The following is a 25,857-nucleotide window of genomic DNA, read 5'->3' on the forward strand; positions in this document are numbered from 1 at the left end:
TAATATTTTCTTAACCTGGTATATCAAAAATGTTATCATTTTAGCATTTAGTCAATATAAAAATTATTGAGACATTTTATATTTTTCTGCATTGTGAGTGTTCAAAATCAGTGTCTGCTTTGAAATTGCAGCACATCTCAATTCAAACTAGCCACACTTCAAGCACTCAACGGCCGTGCATAGTGAGTGGCTACCACATTTAACAGTGCGGGACTGACTGGACTGCAGTATTTCTCAAATTTACTTTTCCATAGTTTACTTTTCATGGAGCATATTAAGGGATTATATTCCAGAAACAGTGATGAACAAATAGTGATGTATGAAGGGGACCAATGGAGAAATTTCCAGATGCAAGAGAAATGAGGATATGGAAAGTGCCATTAACGTATGAGATCTGGGTAAAAATGAAGGCTTGCGTCATGGTTACTGTGAACATTAATTTAGCATCACACTGGTATCATACAAAGGAGCAGATTGACATTCAACTGGATTAAATTCTGAGCAGGCAGAAGAAACATGAAATTGCAATATTGACAAGACAAATAAGAGAGTGAGTAGTTCTCAGAGTAAAAGACTAGCGAGCAGAACAGCTTTACAAGGGAGATCCTGGTGTTCAAACAGAAGGATCCTCCAACCCACTGCCTCTAAAAGGAATGGTAATTCCTTCTAAATTGAGTCATTTTCCCAATCAAAGGAAAGCCTAGATTTTTTTTAAAAAAGGATTTATCTCCCAGAATTTCTTATATATTCTGAGTCATTCCTAGACATTCTAGGTGAAATCTAGTACATGACGGTTACTAGAGAGGAATTCTGAATTTTTCATCTCAAACAAAGCTTGGCTTAGACCCAAAGGGATTTATTATTATTACTATTTTTATTTTTATCTTGAAGAATCACAACCCCAGATGTTCCCCTACCACTCTACAGTAGGTCACAATGATTGCCTTGGCATTAAATTGTACCTTACTGGCTTATATGAGTTCATTGTTTACCTCCCCAAGTACCTATATTAGTCACAGGGTTTCAGGACCAGAGAGGAGTCATGCAAAATGATTAAAACAGGCTTAAGCATTCTTCATGTTTCCACCTCAAATAGAAATTACAAGAGAATATTTTTCAGGGATCATGCCAAAGCCTTTTTCTGCTGAAAACAGGCTGATTTAGCAAGGCAAATAAAAACAAAATCTTTTTTACAACATTTGATTAGGAGGTCTTGAGTTTAAACTTAAAGAGGAGAAGAAGGAGGGGCAAGGTGAGGGGAGATGCAATTTGTATAATTGTATTGCTATGGATGGGAACACCAATACCGCCAGATTTAATTATTCCTTTCATCTTGCCTTATTTCACTCTCGAAGATCAATATGCTTGTTCTCTTCTTAAGCAGCAACGATTTCTACAATCTGAACATAAATTTAATCATGTGCTGCCATCTCAGTGTTTATAGACTCTGTCAAAGACATAGCCCATTATAATTATTTTCTCAATCATTCGCCACAAGAGAAACACTTTAGGCAACACTAAAACTTAACTTAATCACTAGAAACAATATCAGCTCAACAAATAGATCTTATTAGATGGCCCATTTTTAAAAAGAAAAAGCTCGTTTCCCAATACTTTAATTTTCTGTTAAATGTCAAATTGTGTTTACATACAGGAATTGAGCTATTGCCATATTATATATGAACCATAAATGAAATAGTATCATGAAGATTATTATTAAAACTGATTCCCAATACAGCATGTGCAAACTTCTAAGTCATAAATCATTAGGGGTAGTTTGTTTCCTTCCTCCCTGAAAAGGAAGTGTATGCTAATGCTAAAATGAGTGCAGCCTATAGAAATGACTAAAAGTGAGTAAATTGAAATGTCAGGAGACAAAAACACTTATCACAAAATTGGCAGCTCAGATGACCTTCAGAACTTTCAGCTTTAAGAGGTGAATTAAATCGCAAAATGAATGTAGAATTGTGAAAGAAACCAATGGTGTTCTAGCTGTGATCACATGATCCAGCAATGCCACAGACATACCTCATCACAACCCTGTCCTATGATTCTGCAGCACAAATAGCATCAAACTCAGATATGTATACATCAACAAAAAAGAATGAGAACATGTCCATTTCAGGAACATGGATGGAGCTGGAGGCCATTATCCTTAGCAAAATGACACAGGAACAGAAAACCAAATACCACATGTTCTCACTTGTAAATGTCTTAAATTTATCAATTTAAGACAAAAATAATGTGTTAGACTTTCACAGTAAATATTACATAGCAGTTAAATTCACTAGTGCTATCAATACAAATATATATTAATACAGATAATTTTCAAAAATGTAATTTTAAGGGAAGAAAGAAAAATATGGAATGTATTTACAATAGGATGTAATTTCCATAAGGTATAAAAATGTGCACCTCATGTTTTATAGGTGTAGACCTATACGTGTAGGTCATGTAGACCCCGGGGCCTACTTGACACTGGAGGGTGGGAGGAGGGAGAGGATCAGAAAAAGTAACTACTGGATAGGTAGTTAGGTGACAAAATAATCTGTATAACAAACCCCTATGACACAAGTTTACCTAAAAGACAAACCTGGACATACGCTCCTGAACCTAAGATAAGAAAGTTTGTTTGTTTTTGTGTGTTGTTTTAAAGGACAATAGTTATACAATTTTATGTAAAGTAAGGTACAGTAAATGTCACATTGCTATAGAGAAATTAGGAGTATGTGTATGTGTGTCGATGAACATGTATATAGGTGGGTAGGCATGTGCATATGTGTTCACATATGTGTGTATGTGTATGTTTTGTTTATGTAGGTGTGAGGCTGTTTGTGTGTTTAAGTGTGTTCTTGTTATTCTTCTATAAATATTTTTCTCTGGAAGGAAAGGCAACTTGCTTAAAGTTGTTTTAAAGACAAAAGTGGCCAGGCACGGTGGCTCACGCCTGTAATCCCAGCACTTTGGGGGAATGAGGTGGGCAGATCACGAGGTCAGGAGTTCGAGACTAGCCTGACCAATATGGTGAAAACCCATCTCTACTAAAAATACAAAAATTCGTTGGGCATGGTGGCGGGCACCTATAATCCCAGCTACTTGGGAGGCTGAGGCAGAAGAATCGCTTGAACCCGGAAGGTGGAGGTTGCAGTGAGCCGAGATCGCACCACTGCACTCCAGCCTGGGTGACAGAGTGAGACTCCGTTTCTAAAAAAAAAAAAAAAAAGGCACACACAAAAATATGATTTGTTAACATCAAATATTTGTTTCTAAAACTATGAACTTAACAAGATCTAGAAATTCATGACCAAATCAGATAAAACTCTATTAATTTCTTTTCAAAGGAGTAAGGGAAGATTTCTTATTAAAATAACTTTAGAGGATGCTCTAAATAGTACATTTTATTCTTTTATTAATTTTCATTATTACATATTTATAACTCACGATATGTCTAGAGAAAAATAAAACAAATATCCTGAAGCCTCTGCCAGATTTACTTAAATCTACCATTTTGCCATATTTCCTAAAGAAAAATGTGCCACATTTAATAGAAGGTCCTGTATATCCCTTCGAAGCCATTTTCTTTTTCCCTTCCCCATAAAGTAAGTACTGTTCTGGAGTTTTATATCCTTCCTGTCCATGATTTTGTACTTTTAATATTTAATTGTATTAAACATATAAAACATGAGGTGCACATTTTTATACCTTATGGAAATTACATCCTATTGTAAATACATTCCATATTTTTCTTTCTTCCCTTAAAATTACATTTTTGAAAATTATCTGTATTAATATATATTTGTATTGATAGCACTAGTGAATTTAACTGCTATGTAATATTTACTGTGAAAGTCTAACACATTATTTTTATCTTAAATTGATAAGCATTTATTTCCAATTCTGTTGTACTTCTACTTAAGCAATGATTATTCTTGCACATTTCTGTTGGACATATATGCAAGAAATATGCTATAGAACTTGACTAAAGGTAGAATTGTTGAGTTTCTGGGAATGGCATTTTTGACTTTATAAGGTCACCAAATTGCTTTCTATTGTGTTTGTACAATTTAAATTGTGGTATGTGAATTTCTTATTGTCCCATATCCTTATCAAAATTTGTTACTGTGAGACTTTTAAAATTTTGTCAAGTGTGAAAGATGTGAAATACTACCTTAGTTTTTTTGTTTTAATTTGCAGTTTTCTGATTGCCAATAAGCCTTTTGTAACATGAATTCCAAATGTTTTCCAGTTTATCATTTATCTTTATTCTTTGCTTACAGTGTCTTTTAGACCTTTTTTCTTTATTCATTTTGGCTCTTTTATTTATACTTTCTTCCTGTTTTCTTTGTTTACTCTTGTGTCCTTTTTCTCCAGCTTCTTAAAGTGAATTCTTAATTCATTTTTTCCCAGCCTTTATTTTTTCTTTCTTTAAATATACATTTAAAAGAGTGATGTCAGCAAGATAGCTGAAAAGTTGCCTGGTGCTCATCCCATAAAAAGGGAACAAAACAATGAATAAACAACTATATTTTGAGTAGGTGACTGAAAAAGCATGCTGAAAAGCACCAGAGGAGCAGCACAGTCCTCACAGAACATGGAAGTGCAGGATAGCACCATAGCAAGGAGTGTGAAGCATCCTGCTTCTGCCACATTCTTTCTTCACTAGGATTGATTTGAGCCAAGGAGTACTTCTTATGAGGAAAAGCTAAGCTGGAGACCCTCAGTGGTCCCCATTACTGTCACAGATGCTAAGAATACTTGCTACGGGAGAATCCCCCAGTTTTTACAGGCCCTGAATCCTGTTTGGAGAGTTGATGGGAGTGTGTGTGGCTACACTGCCCCAGAGTAAGAGCCCATTTTACATCTCCTACTCCCATGACCTAAGCTCCTATGACACACTGCCATATTGAAAGACTCACTGCTAGAATGTATCCTGCCCTCGAGGCCAGTAGCTACTAACTCTCTCCATCCCAAAAGTCCTGCCATCATTCCACCATGTTCATGTGGGTACCTGCAGCCTCATGACCCCAGCTTCCTGGCTTGAGGGCATAACCAAGACCCCAAATCCAAGTGGCACCCAAACTCCTGGGGCACATATGCACCTTCACAGTGGGGAAGCTGCCACACAGCTGCTGGCCCATTGCACTCATACACACCCACGTCAGCCTGACAGCCAATGCAATGGTGGTCCCATCCCCCAGAGAAACTGCCACACAGATGGCTAGCCCCCTGGGTCCACGATTCTTGCCCAACCTGACAGACAATGTGGCAGCAGCCTTGCTCACCAAAGAATCAATTGTACAGTCAGACAGCTGGTTGTGCCTACATATGCCCCACAGAGAGCCTGTTGGACAGCCGGCCATCCTGCTACACTCATGCCTGGCCTGGCAATCAGTCCAGTGCTTGAATTCTTTGAAAAATTGTGCCACCACCATCACAAACTCCCATAGCTTAGGCCATTGAAGCAATGACAGACATCACTGATGAGGATTATGGCTGAAGAAACTGTACAGAGCCATATGACTGAATCCACCCAAACCAAAGCCAATGTACCACCATACCTAACCAATACTCTAGCACCCATATACAGAAAAAGCATTCTCTCCCTACTGAAGCTACTCTATAAAATTGAAAAAAAAATTAACTGTTTTACTAGATGCACACACATCAACATAGGGACACAAGAAACATGAAAAAGCAAGGAAACCTGACACCTCCAAAGGAATAATTTTGGAGAATAATAATTCTCCATGAACAGACCCCAAAGAAAAGGTTATTTACAAGTGCCTGAAAAGTAATTCAAAATAATAATCCTAAGAAAACGCAGCAAGATCCAACAGAGTACTGACAAGCAATTCGAAAGAATCAGGAAAACAATTCATGATATGAATGAAAAGTTCAACAAAGAGACAGAGATAATAAGAAAGAATCACACATAAATCTCAGAGTTGAAGATGTTAATGGATAAAATAAAAAATACAATTGAAACCTACAATAACAGACTGGACTGAGCAGAGGAAATTTTTTGAATTTGAGACAGGTCTTTTGAAATAACCCAGTCACAGGGGAAAAAAGGAAATAAGAATAAAAAAGAATGGAGAACTCTTTAGGACTTATGAGACACCATTAAGTGAAAAAATATTTGCATTATAGAAATGTCAGAGGGAGAAGAGACAGAAAAAGAAACATATTTAACACAGAAAACATATTTAATGAAATGACAGCTGAAAACTTCCCAAACCTGGGGAGAGATATGAACAACTAGATCCACGAAGCTCAAAAATCTCCAATTATATTCAAACTCAAAATATTCCTCCAGAGCACATTATAATAAAAACATCAAATATAAAGGGGGAATTCTAAAAGTGACAAGAGAAATGCATCAAGTCACATATAAGGAATCCTCATTACACTGAGTAGATTTTTCAGCAGAAATCTTGCAGGCCAGGAGAGAATGACATAATATATTCAGAGCTGTGAAAAAGAAAGAAGCAAGCAAGCAAGCAAGCAAGAAAGAAAGAAAGAAAAGAAAGGAAAGAAAGAAAGAAAGAAAGAAAGAAAGAAAGAAAGAAAGAAAGAAAGAAAACCTCTAAGCCACAAATAATGTATTCAGCAAAGCTTTACGGCAAAGAAGGCGAAATAAACACCTTCTCAGATAAGCAAAAGTTGAGGAACTTCACTGCTGCAAGACTGGCCATACAATAAATGCTTAAGGGAGTGCTACAACTAACAGTAGAAAGAAAATAATTACTATCACAAAACATGTAATTGTATAAAACTTACATTTAAAGGTAAATTTATAATCAAACTCAGAATACTCCAGTGCTGTAATGGTGCTATGCAAAGCTTTCAATCCTCTAGTATGAAGAATAAAGGTCAAATTAACAATAACTACAATTGGTGGCAAATGAACACACAATAGATATGTTAATTAATATAACCAAAATATAAATTGTTGACGATAGAGGGAGAATGTTGATAAAACAAAATCAACAAGAAAGTTTCAGAAACTGTATACATGAAAATTAGAAAACATGCTCCTAAATAATGGGTAAATAGCGAAATTAAGAGGAAAACTTAAAAGTTTTTTGAGACAAATGAGAATAGAAACACATCACACCAAAACATGAGACACAGCAAAAGCAGTTCTATGAGGAAAATTGTTAGAAATAAATGACTACTTCAAACGTAGAATGATTTCTAATAAACAACCTAATGTGACACCTCAAGAAACTAAAAAAGAACAAACTTACCACAAAATTGGTACAACGAAGAAAGTAATAAAACTCAGAGAAGAAATAAATGAAATATAGACGACAAAAATAATCCAAAAGAGCAATAAAATGAAGAGGTTTTTTTTGAAAAGATAAAATTGACAAACCTTTAGCAAGACTTAAAAAAGAGGAAAGACTCAAATAAATAAAATTAGAAATTAGAGAAGACATTACAAAATTCACAAAAATTACAAAGAATCTTGAGACTATTATTAGCAACTATACCATTGTTGTTCAAGTATTATGAGCAACTACACATGAAGAAAGTTGGTAACACAGAGAAGTTGATAAATTCTCAGACAGATCCAACCTACCAAAATATGAAGAAATAGAAAATCTAAACAGACTAATAATGAATGAGGAAATTGAATCAGTAATAAAGTATTTCATCAAAAAAAAAAAAAAAAAAAAAAAAAAACAAACTTGGGATCTGATGGTTTCACTGATGAATTCTACCAATTAAAAGGAAGTAATACCAATTATCCTCAAACTATTACAGAAAGTTAGGAGAAGAAATGCCTCCAAACTCATCTTACAAGGCCAGCGTTCCCCTGATTGCAAAATCAGTCCAGGACATAACACAACAACAAAAATTAAAAGCCAACATCCCTGATGAACATAGATACAAAAATTCCTGACATGATACTGGCAAACTGCATTCAACAACACAGTGAAAAGATTATCCACAATGATTATGTGGGACTCATTGGAGGGATAAAAGGATGCTTCAGCATATGCAATTCAATAAATGTGACATACCACATTAACAGAAAAAGAAAAAAAAAAAGACAAAAACCAGACCGCCATCACTGTGGCTCTAGTCAGCAGTTTCCCCTGGCTAGTGCTAGAGAGATTGGGAGGTTTGGACTGGGTATTATTCCTCAGAGCGTAGCACAGTGGTTGTGGCCAATTGTTGCCAGACTGCTTCCTTAGGTGGGACCCAGATCCATCCCTCCTCACTCGGCAGGGCCTCCTTACAGGAATTCCAGCAACTCTAGCCAGGGGCTTTCAGACAGAACTCTCATCTCCCGGGAACAGAGCACCTGTGGGGAGGGGTGGCCAAAGTCTCTGGTTCAGTGGACTTAATCTTTCCTGTCTACTAGCTCTGAAGAGTCTGTGTGATCCTGACAAGGGGGTTTCCCCCAGAACAGTGCACCAGCTCCACTAAGAGACAGACTGCTTCCTTAAGTGTGTCCCTGATCCATGCCTCCTGACTGGGTGAAGCCTCCCAACAGGGGTTGCCAGACACCTCATACAGGAGAGTTCCAGCTGGCATTAGGTCAGTGTCCATCTGGGATGAAGCTTCCAGAGGAAGAAGCAGACAGCAGTCTTTGCTGTCATAGGTATGGGCAAATATTTTATGATGCAATCACCAAAAGCAATTGCAACAAAAGCAAAAATTGACAGATGGAATCTAATTAAAGAGCTTCTGCACAGCAAAAGAAATGATCGTCAGAGTGAACAGACAACCTACAGAATGAAAGAAAATGTTTGCAATCTATTTATCTGACAAAGGTCTAATATTCAGAATCTATAAGAAACTTAAATAGATTTACAAGAAACAAACAACCCCATTAAAAAGGGGGTAAAGGACATGAACAGACACTCCTCAAAAGAAGACATTCATGCAGGCAACAAACATATGAAAAAAATCTCAACATCACTGATCATTAGAGAAATGCAAATCAAAACCACAATGAGACACCATCTCAAGCCAGTCAGATGATGATTATTAAAAAGTCAAGAAATAACAGATGCTGGTGAGGCTGTGAAGAAATAGAAACACTTTTACACTGTTGGTGGGAATGTAAATTAGTTCAACCATTATGGAAGACAGTGTGGCGATTCCTCAAAGATTTAGAACCACAAATACCATTTGACACAGCCATCCCATTACTGTGTATATAACCAGAGGAATATAGATCATTCAACTATAAAGATACATGCATGTATATGTTCACTGCAGCACTATTCACAATAGCAAAGACAAGGAATCAACCCAAACGCCCATCAGTGATAGACTGGATAAAAGAAATGTGGAACATATACACTATGGAATACTATGCAACCATAAAAAGGAACAAGAACATGGCCTTTGCAAGGACATAGGTGAAGCTGGAAGCCATTATTTTCAGCCAACTAACACAGGAACAGAAAGCCAAACACCACATATTCTCACTTACAAGTGGGAACTGAACAATGAGAATATATAGATGCAGGGAGGGGAACAACACATACTGGGGCCTCTTGGGGGAGGGCAGGAGGGAGAGCATTAGGAAAAAGAGCTAATGCATGCTGGGCTTAATACCTAGGTGATGGCTTAATAGGTGCACCAAACCACCATGGCACATGTTTACTTATGTAACAAACCTGCACATCCTGCACATGTACCCTGAAGCTTAAAAACATAAATTTAAAAAGATAAAAACCCATATTATCTTTTCAACATGTGCAGAAAAAGCATATGACAAAATTTAACATTTCTTAAAGGTAAAAACTTTCAACAAATGAGGTATAGAAGTTATGAACTTCACCACAATAAAGGCTGTAAATAATGAACCCACAGCCAACATCATACTGAATGAGGAAAGATGAAAGGGTTTTCTCTAAGACCAGGAAAAAGACAAGGTTGCACGATTTCACTATTTCTATACAGCAAAGTACTGGAAGTCCTAGCCATAGCAATGAAGCAAGATAAAGAAATAGAGGGCATCCAAATTGGGAAGTAGAGAGTCAAACTGTCCCTGTTTGCAGAGAACATGATTACATATGTAGAAAGTTATAGAGACTCCATGAAAACACTGTTGGAAATAATAAACAAATTCAGTTAAGTTCCAGGATAGATACAAACTCAGCATACAAAAATCAGTGTTGTTTTCACACACTAATAGTGTGCTATATAAAAAAAGAAATCAATGAAACCATTTCATTTACAATAGCTACTCCTCAAAATAAGATACCTAGAAATAAACTTAACAAAGGAAGTGAAAGATCACTATAGTGAAAACTATAAAACCCTGATGAAAGAAATTAAAGAGGCACAAATAAATGGAATAATATCCCACGTTCATGAATTGAAATAATTAATATTGTTAAAATGGCCATACTACCCCAAAAAAGCTACAGATTTAATGGAATCCCTATCAAAATACCAATGACATTCTTCACAGAAATAGAAAAAAAAACTTCTAAAATTCATATGAAACTACAAAAGACTAAATAGTCAAAGCAATCTGGAGCAAACAACAAACCTGGAGGCATCACACTACCTGACTTCAAAATATATGCATTCTACAGGCTATGGAAACAACAAAAAAGTGTGGAACTGGCAAGAAAAAATAAACAAAAAGCAAACCAGACACATAGACCAATGTAACAGAAAGAGGGCCAAGAAATAAATTCATGCACCTACATGATTTTTGACGAAGGTGCCGAGAACACACATCGATGAAAAGGCAGTCTTGTCAATAAACGGTGCTGGAAAAATTGGATATGTACCTGTAGAAGAATGAAACAAGACCCTTATGACTCATCATATATAAGATTCAACTCGAAATGATTGAAGACTTAAAGGTAAAGCCTGAAACTATGATACTACTAAAAGAAAACGTAGGCAAAATACTTTGCAACATTGGGCTGGGCAAGGATATTTTAATAAGATCTCAAGAGCACAGGCAACAAAAGTAAAAATAGACAATAATATATAAAAGTAAAAATGTTTTGCACAATGAAGAAAACAATTAACAAAGAGACAGCCACAGAATGGGCAAAAATATTTGCAAACTGTATATCTGACAAAGGATGAATATACAGAATATATATTAAATAACCTAACAGCAAGAAAACCCCAATGACTCAATTAAAAACTGGGCAAAAGACCTTAATAAACTTTTCTCAGAAGAAGAAATACAAATGGCCAACAGGTATATGAAAAAAGGCTCCACATCACTAATCACTAGGGAAATGCAAATGAAAACCATGATGAGATACTACTTCATTTCAGTTGGAATGGTATTGTCAAAAAGACAGAAGAAAACAAATGTTGGCAAAGACATGGAGAAAAGAAAACACTTACATATCGTTGGTGGGAATGTAAATTAGTAGAGCTATTATGAAAAACAGTCTAAAGTTTCCTTAAAAAATACAAAATAGAACTACCAAATGATTTAGCAATCCCACTCCTGGGTATATGTTCAAAGGAAATGAAATCAGTATGTTGAAGAGATATCTGCATTCTTAAGTTTATTGAAGCACTATTCTCAATAGCCAAGACATGGAATATACCTAAGTTTCCAATAATGGATGAATGGATAGAGAAAATGTGGTATATACACAATGGAATACTATTCAGTCATAAAAAGAATAAAATCCTGTCATTTGCAACAACACGGATACATCTGGAAGACATTATGTTCTGTTAAATAAGCCAGGCAGAGAAACAAATACTGCATGATATCACTCTTATGTAAAATATATTTTTTAAAGAGAGTAGAAGAGTGGTTACCAGAGACTAGGGACAGGGTGAAGGAGAGGAGAATCAGGAAATGTTTGTCATTGGGTAGAAAGTTACTGTTAGATAGGATGGGCTGGGTGCGGTGGCTAACGCCTGTAATCCCAACACTTTGGGAGGCCGAGGAGGGTGGATCACCTGAGGTCAGGAGTTCAAGACCAGCCTGGCCTACATGATGAAACCCCATCTCTACTAAAAATACAAAAATTAGCCAGGCATGGTGGCATGTGCATGTAATCCCAACTACCCAGGAGGCTGAGGTAGGAGAATCGCTGGAAACCGGGAGGCAGAGGCTGCAGTGAGCCGAGATTGTGCCACTGCACTCCAGCCTGGGTGACAGAGCAAGACTCCATCTCAAAAAACAAAACAAAACAAAAAACAAAACAAAAAAAAACAAACCCAAACAAGAAAGTTATTGTTAGACAGGATGAATAAATTCTACTGTACTTTTGCACAGCAGGGTGCCTGGTTAACCATAGAGCATTGTTTATTACAAGACAGCTAGAAGAGAAACTTTTTAATGTTCTTAACACAAAGACATAATAAATTCATGAGATGAAGGATATGCTAACTACCCTGACTTGCTCATTATACAACATATACATGTACTGAAACATCAAATTGTACCCCACAAATGTGCACAATAACAATGTGTCAATTACAAAATAAATAAAAACACATTTATCTTGGTTTCAAGACTATCTTTTGGAGGCAATAATTCATTCAAAGCAGTAATTTAAATAGTATGGATTTTAAGAATAACAGGCTGAAGTCTGTAACAATTCTTTTAAAGTGAGAGGATTCTTTTGGATTCTTTGAAATCACATAATATGTGTGACCAGGCTGCCTAGAGGTTGGGGCAGGCTTTGCATACATAGTAAAAATGTAATTGTCCCTGAGCTCTCATGCCTAGTAATCATGAACAAGTACTTTTCTGAGTTAAGAAACTTCAGCTACACTCCTTTAAGTCTATCTTATAAATTAAAAAGTTAGATTTTTGTTTAATAAGGCCATCAGTGAACCTCAGTCAGCAGAACAACTTCTAAAAACATGACTATGTGACTAGGGACTTATCCTTAGATGCTATCAGCTTAATCTGGTATCTCCTAATTACATCTCTCAGTACATGCCATTGTCCTTGGAGAGCCATCAAATACCCTAACTGAATAACCTCCCTTTTGAGGATGTGAAAGACCAGAATGGTTTAAAATATGTATAAATATATGTAACATTTCTTCTTTAAAGCAAATGACATACCAACAGTGAGTTGATGCAAGCTGATTCTACAGAGACGAAACCAAGCCCCTTCATTTACCAAAGTTAATTTTTTCTCTAAGAATAATGTTGAAGCTCTTTGTAGATTCTGGATATTAGCCCTTTGTCAGAAGGATAGATTGCAAAAATTTTCTCCCATTCTGTAGGTTGCCTGTTCACTCTGCTGATAGTTTCTTTTGCTGTGCAGAAGCTCTTTAGTTTAATTAGATCCCATTTGTCTCTTTTGGCTTTTATTGCCATTGCTTTTGGTGTTGTAGTCATGAAGTCTTTGCCCATGCCTATATCCTGAATGGTATCGCCTAGATTTTCTTCTAGGGTTTTTATGGTTTTAGGTCTTACATTTAAGTCTTTAATCCATCTCAAGTTAATTTTTGTATAAGGTGTAAGGAAGGGATCCAGTTTCAGCTTTCTGCATATGGCTAGCTAGTTTTCCCAGCACCATTTATTAAATAGGGAATCCTTTCCCCATTGCTTGTTTTTGTCAGGTTTATCAAAGATTATATAAATCATTCTACTATAAAGACACATGCACACGTATGTTTATTGTGGCACTGTTCACAGTAGCAAAGTCTTGGAACCAACCCAAATGCCCATCAATGATAGACTGGATAAAGAAAATGTGGCACATATACACCATGGAATACTATGCAGCCATAAAAAAGGATGAGTTCATGTCCTTTGCAGGGACATGGATGAAACTGGAAACCATCATTCCCAGCAAAGTAACACAAGAAGAGAAAACCAAACACTGCATGTTCTCACTCATAAATGGGATTTGAACAATAAGAACACTTGGACACAGGATGGGGAACATCACACACTGGGGCCTGTTGTGGGGTCGGGGAAGGGGGAGGGATAGCATGAGGAGAAATACCTAATGTAAATGATGAGTTGATGGGTGCAGCAAACCAACATGGTCCATGTATACCTACTAACAAATGTGCACATTGTGCACATGTACCCCAGAACTTAAAGTATAATAATAAAAAGAATAATGTTGAAGCCTAAAGTTTATCAATAAGACCATTTGTCTTATGTACTTAACACCTACTAATTATTATTATTATTTTTTTATGAGATGGAGTCTCACACTGTTACCAGGCTGCATTACAGTGGTGCAATCTCGGCTCACTGCAACCTCAGCCTCCTGGGTTCAAGCGATTCTCCTGCCTCCCGAGTAGCTGGGATTACAGGCACACACCTGTGTGAGCCACCTTGCCCTGCTGACACTCACTAATTTTTTAACAGGTTTTTAGGCTTTTTTTTTTCTTTTGGTCTTTTATAAATATTTTACAATTCCAAGTCTTTATCCAATAGTCCATTAGAAATTTTCCCCATATTCTTTGCAGGTGTGATAGCTACTATGCATTACTACATCTTATAGAGCACTGTCTTTGCAGATTTATTTCTCATTTAGTAGTTCCATTTAAACTGGTTTCCATTATGATTGTTTTCTGGGTTGCAGATTATTTTAATCTTTGAAGTCTTTATTTACCATTGTGTTCCAGAAAATAATTTATTGTTTTATTATGCCTTTATTATGAGGCAGAAAAACATTTTTATTCCTCCTTTGTCTTATTCTTTCTTTTTTAAAAGTCTACGAATGTGGGTAACACGGAGAATAAATCCATCTACAAAACCTCCATTCTGTGGACCCCACAAGTAATTTCTTGAGAAGAGATTATAAATTAGAAGTACAATCTCTACGTAGGAATGAAATATTTAGGCTGGGTGTGGTGGCTCACGCCTGCAAGCCTAGCACTTTGCTAGGCCAAGATAGGTGGATTACCTGAGCTCAGGAGTTCGAGACAAGCCTGGCCGACATGGTGAAACCCTGTCTCTGCTAAAAATACAAAAATCAGCCGAGTGTGGTGGCCGGGGCCTGTAATCCCAGCTACTTGGGAGGCTGAGGCAGGAGAATCGCATAAACCCTAGAGGTCCAGGTTGCAGTGAGCTGAGATTGCACGGCTGCACTCCAGCCTGGGCAACAGGGCAAGACTCCCTCTCAAAAACAAAATAATAATAATAATAATAATAAAATAAAAATGCCAGGCGCTGTCCCACAGTGATGAGCTTCTTCAGCTAATGTGTCATGATGACGGACTTGCCACCCAGTGCCAGAAGTGTTAAAGGGAGAACTGGTAGCCATTTTAGTGTTTGCTAATGAAACTGCTGTGGTCCCAGTTCCGCTCCTCGTTTGCCCACCTCCATCAAGACATATCATCAGTACATGCCAATCGAAGTGACTGCCAACAATGGATCCTAAGAAGAGAAGTTGGCCGGGCGTGGTGGCTCACGCCTGTAATCACAGCACTTTGGGAGGCCGAGGCAGGCGGATCACGAGGTCTGGAGATCGAGACCATCCTGGCTAACACGGTGAAACCCCGTCTCTACTAAAGTACAAAAAATTAGCCGGGCGTGGTGGCAGGCACCTGTAGTCCCAGCTACTCGGGAGGCTGAGGCTGGAGAATGGCGTGAACCTGGGAGGCGGAGTTTGCAGTGAGCCGAGATCGTGCCACTGCACTCAGGCGACACAGCGAGACTGTCTCAAAATAAATAAATAAATAAATAAATAAAAATAATTGCCTTTTTTACTTTTTCTTTTATCATTTCTTTTTTTAAAAGAACCTACATGGGTATATTAGATAAAAAGTAGTTGGAAATGTAGTTTCCAGAGTCGACCACAGAAATCATTGGCCAATTTTCTGTTGCTAGATTTTTTAGTAGTCATCTTGTACTGCAATAGTCACAAGTTTGGTTTTCTTTTCCCCCATTAGAAGGCTATAAATTGCAAACGTTATACACTTATGCTACTAATGAGGATTGAGTCCAGTGGTGTGCTTCATAATTATTTAACAATCAGCTTTCTGGAGAATGAAAAGCTCTAATTTTTAGCCTTTGCTGCTTTCTTCAGTGTAAATATTATCATCAAGTCTGATTTTAAGTTCTCAATGTGACATCACTAAAGAGAGAATTGGGAAGGGATTCACAGCAGTATGCTATTATGTAGTATTTCTACCATAATGATTGATTAGATGTAAATAATCTAAAGAGCACAGATAATATTAAATTAATTAAGATCTAATGAATTTTTATTACCTTTAATATAATTTATTTACTTGTAGGTTTATATAATTGATTTTAAAATAATGTCAGTCTCTAACAATTGACTCTCAAAATTTAGTGATTGGCTCTCTTGAGCCAGTATGAACCACCTCCAGCACACAACTGGTTCTGCCTTTCTCTGCTTCTTTGGTTTTATGACTTGATTTTAGAAATGGCTTTAGTTGAAATATAATAGTTGGAGTTTTCAGGAAAAAATTCTCATATATATATGCTTTACTAGTATTTAGTGGAGAAAACTTTTTCTGTGGTTGAATTTATATTCATATTAATCGTTGTTTGAAGCAGGCAGATTTTATCATAAAGAACAAATTTAAAATTGGGATTCTTTGTTGTTAAAATTTATTTTTATAACATAACTAAAATGCTTTCTTATTCCCTCATGGATTTTGAAAGATAAATAATATACTATCAAAAATAAGGCTTACATATCAAACTGTCTTCAATTCAAATCCTGGCTCTGCTATTCACTAGCTGTGTGCATTTGAACAATTTAGTGAATTCTAAGAGACTCAGCTACTTTTCCTTAGAATGGAAATAATAACACCCATTTCTGAGGTTGGGTAAATAACATTGATTTTATATATATATATACACACACACACACATACACATACACACACACACACATACACACACACACACTCACACACACATATATGTTATATATATATACACACACACACATATATATATTTATATAAAATAAAGACAAGTTTCTCTCATGTACTGGACGCTTGGTGCCCCATCTCTCGAGTTACATCTTCCTATCAAATTCTCCTGGATGCTTTGTCTCTTCACAGAAATAGTCAATGCACACTCAGACACATCTGTGTATGTTCAGCACCTTGTTTTTTCACATAATAATATGTCTTAGAAATTGTTCCATTAAAGTGCACATAGAACTGCCTCGTTCTTTTGCCAGCTTCATAGGACTCCACTGTAAGGATGTACCAATGTTGATTTGACCAGTCTTCTGTTGATGAAAATTTAGGCTTTCAGTATGCCTTTTCCCCCAAACATTATTACTGTAAACATCTGTTTTTTATTTTTATTTTTTGAGATGGCATCTCATTCTGTTGCCAGGCTGGACTGCAGCGGCATGATCTCGGCTCACTGCAACCTCTGTCTCCCAGATTCAAGAGACTCTCCTGCCTCAGCCTCCTGAGTAGCTAGGATTACAGGCATGCACCACCACGCCCGGCTAATATTTGTATTTTTAGTAGAGATGGGGTTTCACCATGTTGGCCAGCATGGCAAACATCTTTGTACACATATCATAGTACATAATATGTGTAGTAATATCAGCATAATAACTTTATAGAAGGGAAATTATTGAGTCAATAATTTTTTCATCAATAATTTAATTTATACCATGCAGAGTTACTGTGAGAACTCAATGAGATAACGGAGGCTGTGCATGGTGGCTCACGTCTGTAATCCCAGCATTTTGGGAGGCCAAGGTGGGTGGATCACCTGAGGTCAGGAATTCAAGACAGCCTGGCCAACATGGAGAAACCCCGTCTCTGCTAAAAATACAAAAATTAGCCGGGCATGGTGCCCCATGTCTGCAGTCGCAGCTACTGGGGAGGCTGAGGCAGGAGAATTGCTTGAAGCCAGAAAGTGGAGGTTGCAGTGAGCCGAGATCTCACCACTGCACTCCAGCCTGGGTGACAACAGCAAAACTCCATAAAAAAAAAAAAAAATAGATAATGGAGTTAAAGTGCTTAATACAGAGTTCAGCATCTAGTAAGCACTCAGCAAATGTTAGATATTATTAGCAGGGCACCTGTGGCTCTCAACCCAGACAAAGCAGGACCCACAGACTCGGCAGCTGTCAAACAAAGGGACACGTGTGCAGGCCATTCTGAGTCTGAGCACTCTCGGGGAGGTGTACAGAACAACAGTAAAGAGATTTAGGAGAATATGTCATTACACGATTTCATTTCCTTTAAAGAATGACAAGGATGTCATTAGAAATGGTCTGACTGGATCTGATGATTAGGTGCTAGGCTTAAATGGCAGATCGCTCAGCTAATTGGTTGTTTCTGTTCTGCATGACACAACCAGTGTGACTGAAGTTTTTCATTTTTCAGTTGATTACTTTGGCAAGTTTTAGACATTTTTATGTAAGCATTGAAGGCAAAAGAAGTTCAGGCGTTATAGTTACTTCACTAATATTTACTGCTGAATTTAGGACATTAAACTACCTCCTCTGATGAGAAAGCCAATAGACTAGAAGCTGGCTTATGATCACCAATATCAGGCCTCCATGCCATTGGCATTAGGGCTGATGTATCAACTCTGCCGTGTTGCTCATGCCAAAGCAGGGGTTTCACAAATCCCACTTTTAATTGGATTTTCCCCCTATTTGTAACAAACAACCCTCTGTCTCTATATTAGAATAAATGCTTCTTCCCTGCTGAGTGCTTAAAGTCTCGACGTTCAAGAAAGGAGGCAGATTTATTCTAGCTTTCTATTTTCACATATTGGATTGCTTTCTTAGTATTTACTGAGCATTCAAAATGTGAAAAGTTCTGAAAACTAAGACACCTTGCTTCCTGTCCCTGAAGCCAATCATGAAAGAAAAAGAAACTATTGGGATTAATTAGCTATTTATTTACATTTAAAGGAAAGAATGCTCCATGTTCTTCCTCTTTTTTTTTGTTTTTTTTTTGAGACAGCGTCTCACTCACCCAGGCTGGAGTGCAACTGGTGCGATTTCGGCTCACGGCAGCCTTGACTCCCAGGCTCAAGAGATGCTCCCACTTCATCCTCCTGAGCAGCTGGGACTGCAGGTGTGCGCCATCATGCCAAGCTAATTTGTTGCATTTTTGTAGAAGTGGGCTTTTGCCATGTTGCCCAGGCTGGTCTCCAACTCCTGGACTCAAGGGATCTGCCTGCCTCAGCCTCCAAAAATGCTGGGACCACAAGTGGGACCTACAGCACCTGGCCAGTGCCTCTTCCCTGACCCCCACCCTGCCCTGAGAAAAGACAGCCAAAATATGTAACCTCCTTACCCATCACAATATCCATATTGAAGTTCTACAGTTTCCCTGTGGTGAGCCTAGGTTGAAGCCAGGTATCTTTCTGGCTGTTTTGCTATGATGGGCATAAAGTATGTCCATTGTGCTAGCTACTTTCAGGGAGCTTAAACAAATCAGAACCCAGATCCCACTGATAGATCTGGCTACTGAGCTGCTTCTGCTACTAGGCTATTTAAAACATTTTGTGAACAGTTTTGTTTTTAATAACCTGGATGCTAGTCAATAAATGACAATGAAAATGGAAAGAAAGATTATTACTGGAAGGCAGGAGGAGCTTCAGGAAGAGGACAGAAGGGTGTTTACCTGGTTGGGAGGCACAGCTGAACTGTACTGATATCATCTTTCCTTTCTTCTTACCCTTCCCAAATTTTCTTAAATCGCTCTTCACTCTCCCATGGATCCCATTCCCACAACTATGACCAAGAGTATTCCTTTCATCAAAGCTGATATCATTTATATAAAGAAGTACATGATTCAGAGTCCAAGGACCTTAACCCTTCAAAAGGATATTTACATTCTTAAAAAAATGTTTGCTAATGCCTTCCAAACAGGTGTATTATGCTAGGGTATTTTAGGCTTAACTCTCTGATGCTTCCTGTCTATTCCACAGACTGTGCTGCTTGTTCTTCCTCTTAAATTTTAAGTATTTAGGAGATTAAAAAAAAGAAATATCCACAGGATCACTATATTAAGGCCCTGACTTCAGAGTGTGTGTGTGTGTGTGTGTGTGTGTGTGTGTGTGTCAGTGGAATGAAGGGGCAAGGAGAGCGGTCTCATTAAAACCTGAATTCCAACCAACTATCTGCCTATTGCTTCTTCCTCTCTGTTTCTCCTTTGTACTTTCCATTTTTCCATCTTTACTGACCCTTTCTTTTTTGCCTGCAAACACGTTCAACTGACCTTCTAAGTACAGTTTTTGTCCTTATTTTCCCTCCAGAATTTCTAGAACGAGTAGTCCTCACACCTTTCCTCCACCTCCTTCTTACCACCAACTTGCTCATTTCTCAGCCCTTGCTGTCTGATCTATGTTCTTACCACTCAACTTTCTGGCATAGCTAATAGGCTGTCCCACTGAAGCTCCCTGACCTTTCAGAATCTTCACTGTGGCAACCTGCTACATCTTGACCTCTCTCCTCCCTTCCCTCAGCAACTGCTCTTGCCTAAGACACTAATGATTCCTTTCCATTCTATTCAATACAGGCTTCTCCATTGACCTCTTGGCAATGTTTACCACAGTTAACCCATTGTCCTAGTTGACACATTCCTTCCTTGTATTCTAGAACACAGACTGTCTTCTGGTGTTTCCCCTACCTCTCTGGTAAAAGTGGCCCAGCCTTTGTTGCTGTCTCTTCCTTCTCATCCTATCCCTGAAATATTGATATTCTTCAGGGATGTATCTTGGCACTTTCCTGTATTTGCCTGGGAATGTGTCTAGTAAGTACTTATTCTTCTGAGGTTCTACTTTTCATTTATGTGATAAAGCCTTCAAAATTTGTAGCCTCAGACTTGACCTCTCATGTCCATCAAACACATATTCAACTGACCATTGGAAATCTCCAATATATAATGTCAAATTTAGCATCACAAGATGAGGTCTCTTCCTACAAATCAAATTAAACACACACTCATACACACACACAAACATTATCCCTCGCTACTTTTATATTCGTTACTTAGTGAATGGTAACACCGACCATCTTGTAGCCAAGAAGAAACTTGATGTTTTTCTTGACGCTTCTCTCCCACTACCCCTACTCCACAAAAGAAATCATGAAGACTTTAACTCTATCTTTTGAGTCAATTCGCATTTCTCAGTCCACATTGATACTATTCAAGACCAGGTCTCCTGAATCTCACTGCCCTGTGTTTTTCCTCCTCCTTTCTATTCCCACATTGTCGCAGAACAATTTTTACAAAGTTAAACTAGGATAACACCAATCAGCGACTTCATATGATTCGCTGGATAGAGTCTACATTCCTTAATGTAACCTTAAGGCTCTAAATAATTGGCCTCAACTTTCCAACCTTCTCTCTTACTATTTTTCATCTTGTATTTTCTGCCCATTTGCACCTTGCTGTCACTCTAAGCTGAGCTCCCTTCACACTGCATGGGGATGCTCTTCCCAATTCACTGCCTTAATCTCCCGCCGCTTAGAGGCCACTTGCCTCTGGGATCATTCCTTGACCCCACAGTATAAGTAACACGTTCTGAAATGCCTCTAGATGCCATAACACCCTGTGTTTCTCTCTCTTACCCCAAACAATGATCAGATTATCAGTTTGCAGGAGACCGGTGGGTTCACCTGTCTGTATCACTCAGCAGACTGTAAGTGCTCTTAGATATCAGAAGCCATGAATCTTCTTTATCTTTGTAATCCCAGTACATCATACAATGCCTGGCACATAGTGGATTTTCTAAATAAATGACTTGCTGACAATTTGCTAAGTAAATGACTCCCAATTCTATATCTTAGTCCTGGCCTATTTCCTGTAATTTAGCTGCCTGCTGAGCATTTATAATTGTTTCTAGCTAGTACCTTCATTTCAATGCACTCCAAAATAAACTCAACACTTTCCAAGACTACAGACTTTCTTATCTCTCCATGACAACATTATTATTCCAGTCTCCTGGGCCTAAAATCCAGGCACCATCTCTGACTATTTTCTCCCCCTTGCCAGGCAACATCCGACGAGTGGTCAAGTCTGTAGATTCTACTTTCAGAGTTTCTGCAAACTTTTTCTTCTTTTACTATTTCTACTTCTATAATCCTAATATAAGAGATTTGTTACATTTAGATTAGATGACTAGAAGAGTTAGTCCCATGGGTTTCAGCCTCCAATCTCCTTCTAATATATCCCATTATTAATTTTTGAAAAATGCATTTCCAATTATATCATTTTTATGTTAAAAATCTTCAAAGATTCTTTACCCTCTATTTAGTTAAAAACCAAACAGCCTAACATTTAAGGCTTTTCCTGATATGGCCCCAGGATGACTGTTCATTCTTATCTTTTACTATTTTTCTATAAGAATGGGATGCTTCAGTTAAACCACATTGTTCTACCATCATGTTCTGCACTTTCCCTCATGGACATGTTTGTCCTCCCTCTGCCCGACTAGTGGAATGCCCTCTTTCCGTCCCCTTTCTCCATATGTTGAAATCCTCCCCACACATCTAGGTTGGTCATACAGTCCACGTCTATCATAAAGGCTTTCCTCATTTCACGTGATGAAATATGATCTCCTCTAGTGTTAAACCCCCAGAGCGCTTTGTTTCTCTTACATGGTACTCATCAGTACGAAATTTGTATTTGCCCCTTACTATAGTCATACAACTCTAATACTCTGTTTCTCTTCCTGAAAATCTACTGAAGTTAGGAGTGATAGCTTATTTTTTTTTTTTATCAACTCACCCCGACACCAGATATAACTCTCTGTGTACATGGATGCACGTACACATTACACACACACAGCAACGTACAAGACTCATGCACTCTCTATCATCGTGACGAAAAGAGAAATACCCATTGCTCTGCTCTTTTCTCTGCATCTATTATTCAGGAAACATACACTGAAATACTAATCATGGCTATACTTTTTTTATTCCTAGGGCATCTAAGATATTTCTCATTCCTGCAGCTCATGATCTTTTTTAAACTATTTCAAACTAGAGGCGCTACTGGACCAGCTGCTTGCTGTCCTGCGTATTTGGAAGACTCCCTTTATGGAACTGTACACAGATCAAAGTGGGTCTCTCCCAGGCATCACCTGCATCCCTGTGTTTCCCAAGATCTTCAGACAGACCTTGCCAGCTCCCGGGCAACTTTAGAAAGCGCTGTCCTTCTCAGGTAGGATTCATGTTCACATTTCCAGATGAAATCACCAGCCCCTCTGAACTTGAGAATGAAGGGAGGTCCTTCTTAGCCTGAACAAAAGGGACTTCATGCCTGACTTGTTCCCCAGGGTGAACAAACACAGCCATGTTTACCCTCACCAGGGCACATTTGCAAGCTAAAAAAGACTGGGCATATTCATCCCTTTCCTGTTTAGAGTAATGGGGAGCCCAGCTGGGGTGGTTACCAGGTTCACAAAGAAACAGGCAAAATTTTGGCAAGTCATTGGGAGACCTAGCAACAAAATTCACTGCGCCCACCCCCTTTCCCATCCATCTGAAATGCAGGTTGCCTCAAAGAAGCATGAAATCCCTGGGAACTTCTTGTGCCCTTTGAACAAATCAGTTCGATGAAGGGAGATGACTCAGTCTCCTTTGCCCCCGAAAGCCGGAGCCAACTCTGGCTACCAGCAGTCTTGGCTTCACAAAAGAACAATTTACCCTGGTTCCCTCCCAGACTCCAGTCAGTCTCCCTGCAGCTTCAAGTGGCTTCAAAGAGGGTATGTATACTTTGTTTAATTATCACTTGCTCTTCTGGAAATACTTCTTTGATGGCCTGTGTGTGGAAATGTGCTCATTTACAAATGGATGTTTCTATTTGCCAAGTAGAACAGCTCAATGCAAATGAAAGAACTCTTCCTTTACATTTAGGAAACTTTTTTTTTTTTTTCCAAATGGGACAAATCAGTACTGCCCAGTTATGAACTGGTTCTGCTGAGTCTCAGCAATTTAAAACTGTTAATTAAATTGGAAACTGCTTGCTTTCTGTGGTGCAGCAGAAAGGATTTATAAGACATACATGCCTTATATATATCTTATATATGGTGGGGTTTTTTTTTCTCTAAAGGAAAATGTGTCTGTTGAATCTTTGTATTGGTGTATAAACCAGTCCTGACTTGGCCTAGAGCACGACTGCTGATGGCAAATTGAGACCTGGAGACACATCTCATTGCCTGATGGATGGAAGAAACTACCCAGCCATGTTGCCTCATTTTTCTCAGGAGGAGGGAGGACTACACCTCTGTTCAGAGGAAATAAATCACAGGGTCAGAGGTCAGAGGGCATTAGTCTATAAAGTTTTACGACCTGTAGCTGACAGTTATTTCTCTTGGATAGAGGAACAAGAAAAAGAAAAGACAACTTGTACTTGTTCTCTTTCTCATTTCTTATCTCTCTCTGAATTTAATTTCCTTGTTGTTGCATTCATTCCCAAAACATTGCTTTCTCAGTGTTTCTATTATTTATTCTTCACTATCTCATTCACTTTTACCACTGTTCGCTCCAGAATTCTATTTACCTTTTCTCAGTCGTGTTATTACTGTTTTATTTGTTTCAGCCAGCTTGTCATCCTTCTCCAGGAACTTACTGTTAGCAAAGACTTGTTTATTGACAAATTCCTGTCTCCTTGAAGAAATGCTGAATTAAATTGTTGAGATAAATCCTTTATGTTCTTGTAAATTTTTTCTATTTTTAAGGTTATTTTCTTAATTTTACATTTATTTTTGTATTTTTATATTTTATTTTGGGCCTTGGATGGCGGGAAATAGACGAAAGGATAACAAACAATAGCTACACTACCTTTTTAAACATTTATTTCTAATGTTTTATTTTATACTTCATTAAAAATTATTGAATATTAGGCTTAATTTTACAGATTTCTCAGCAAATTTAAAAATAAAATGAACCTCAGTACATGCATGTATGTAATTTATTTGGAAGAAGATATTTCTGAACATTAATGGAAATATGTTCATTTTGGTTGTTTAAACAATACAAAGATTATGAATAAAATAAAGAGTAGAATAGAATAACAGAACTTAACAGACCTCCAAAAGAAAATTAAAATTTAAAAATGAGTCTGGAATAGCAGTAATGGAGATCAGAGGCAGAGAGACTGTTCTAGAATGAATTAGGGATGAATCATGTGCCCCTTCACGTCCATCAGAATCATCAATAACTGTCATTTTCTGAGTGATAGCTAGTGATAGCTAGAATGAAAGCTTCTTTGAGGTAGCTCTGTGTCTTGTGTGGAGCTCTATGTCTAGCCTCTAGCATAATTCTTGACACACAAGAAGTACTCATTAAATATGTGCCCTGTGAGTCAATGACTGAACACAATTATCAAAGACTTATGGTAATGGGGTTCTGATTGCAGGAACCTCCTGTTCGCATATCTGTCCTCTATCACGCTATAGCCCACAGTGTAGTTCCTGTGGTTCTCTATGCGCACTGTGTTTTCTCACTTTAGGTTTCACCACTGTGCTGCCTGACTGGAGCAGATTCCTCTCTCTAACCACCTTTACTTCTTTCTTCCTTTTAGCATTTCATTAAGATGGCCCTCCTCAGGAGCTGGGTGAGGTGCTGCAACATATAACATGCATCCAACTCTACTGGAGTTGCATGTTTGGCTTGCTAGACTAAAAGCATCTTGAAGGTAAAAAGAGTGTCTTACACAGCTCTGTACCCTCAGTGTCTAGCCCAGAGCATGAGACAAAATAGAAGCTAACATATCTGTTGAATTAATAATGAGTGAAGGAGCAACAATAAAAATGTGAAAAAATGGAAAGGAGAGAGGAGCAGGTAATGGCAAGAAGGGGTTGAAAAGCAGTCCTCTGCCTTTACCTTGAGAATACAAAGCACAATCTTATACAACAATTAAATTGATTTTGATTCCAGTGCCCTCCTATGTGGACCATCTGGTTAGATATTTGTTGTTCTGAGAGATTAAAGGTAAGGAA

The 25,857-nt window shown here is 37.9% G+C and overlaps 1 long non-coding RNA gene across 1 annotated transcript in view; it reads left to right on the top strand.

The window, feature by feature from the left end:
• Nucleotides 1-24,528, top strand: part of LOC140710459 (uncharacterized) — a 38,380-nt gene extending 13,852 nt beyond the window's left edge. Inside the window, exons 2-4 of the long non-coding RNA XR_012091484.1 lie at nt 22,899-23,075; nt 23,408-23,619; nt 23,967-24,528. This is a non-coding gene — a long non-coding RNA (uncharacterized lncRNA). The remainder of the gene's footprint in view (nt 1-22,898; nt 23,076-23,407; nt 23,620-23,966) is intronic.
• The last annotated feature ends 1,329 nt before the right edge of the window (nt 24,529-25,857 follow it).

The sequence above is a fragment of the Chlorocebus sabaeus genome, chromosome 26 (genome assembly GCF_047675955.1).
Source record: "Chlorocebus sabaeus isolate Y175 chromosome 26, mChlSab1.0.hap1, whole genome shotgun sequence".
Lineage (NCBI taxonomy): Eukaryota > Metazoa > Chordata > Mammalia > Primates > Cercopithecidae > Chlorocebus > Chlorocebus sabaeus.